Source organism: Gavialis gangeticus, unplaced genomic scaffold, assembly GCF_001723915.1.
Source record: "Gavialis gangeticus isolate Ggan-Ray unplaced genomic scaffold, GavGan_comp1, whole genome shotgun sequence".
NCBI classification, from domain to species: domain Eukaryota; kingdom Metazoa; phylum Chordata; order Crocodylia; family Gavialidae; genus Gavialis; species Gavialis gangeticus.
The window spans coordinates 40,658,190-40,659,532 of NW_017729000.1; positions in this window are offsets into that span (position 1 = coordinate 40,658,190).

Sequence of the window (1,343 nt, forward strand, 5' to 3'; positions counted from 1 at the left end):
GCGGGCGCCGCGGCCTGGCCGGGGACCCGCCTTGACACGAGGCGCGGGGGCGGCGGGGCCTTAGCGGCAGCCGGAGGAAGCCCGGGCGCTGCGTCATCCCCGTGGCCTGGGCTGCAGCCTCGTTTCTTTGCGAGGATTTATTAATCTGCGAGATTTAAACTCCGTGCAACAAAGTGTTTCCGCGGGGGGCTCGCGCCGCCGCTGCGCGAGGGGCGTTTCCAGCCCGACAGAGTCATCCCGGAGCAGCCGGGAAGGACGGGTAATATATGCCTCTAATAGAAGTGCAGGAATAAGCGAAAGAGCCTTAATGGGCTGCCTACAGCTCCCCTGCTTTATTGCACAGCTAAAAATAACGGGAGTCATAGTTGTCAATAAGCCGCGATGTGCGGTGCAAGTAGCGGGACGTCCCCGGCGGCTCCGCGGGCCCCGCTGCTCCGAGCCGCTCTGGCTGCGGAAAGCGGGGCCGGGCGTCGCTTTGTGTGTAAGGACCGCACGTTTCCACAAACGATTCCGCTGATCTTTATTCTTTCCAGCACGAGCAACCAATGGCTCGTGCTTCTGTCTCTGCAAGGAGAAAGTCTGTCTCCCCCATGACTTGCTTGAGGAATAAAATAACGAATCCCGGTGTAGCAGGAGCCCCAAGTAAGAGCGGACCAGAACAAAGCCCGGCACAAACCCGCACAGACGGGGGGGCTGCAGCCACCTGCTTGAAAAGGGGGGAAAGGCAGAGAAACGCTAACGCTGCCTGCGGACTCGGCTGCTGGGAATATTCATTTTGTTTTTAAGAGCTGAAGGGCCAGAGTTAAAGCATCTTTTTCTGGTTTGAGAAGTGAGAGAGGAAACGGGCTCGTTTCTTTTTTTTATTATTATTCATTTTCTCTTTTCTTTTTTTTTTTTTTTTTGGAAAACAATTCTGGGGGACGTTTTGTCAGGACATAAACACCGCTGGCATCCAAGTGGGTTGCAGCCGCCCAGGCTGTGGCTGGGGGTGTGCACACAACCTGCCCTTGTGTAGACCTGGATGCCTTCCTGTGACCGCTCCTCGTCCAGCCGGGGTCCCTGCGGCCCAGCGGGTCACTTCTTCCCAAGACCTGAGCAAAACAAATGCTGCAGGCGGAGAATTTTTCCTCTTCAAGGGATTTTTCCCCCCTCTCTCACCGGAGCCCGGAGTCCCGCGACATCGGCAGCTCTTGGCGGTCTCCGAAACGCGGAGTTGGCGGGGATCAGTCGCCTGGAAGCGGAAATGCAATAAATAAATGGAAAGAGCAAGAAAGACACGACCGGGAGCCGCTGCGAGGGGTCTTGGCTGGCGCGGGCCGCACAGGGGCAGGGGTGACCGGGAC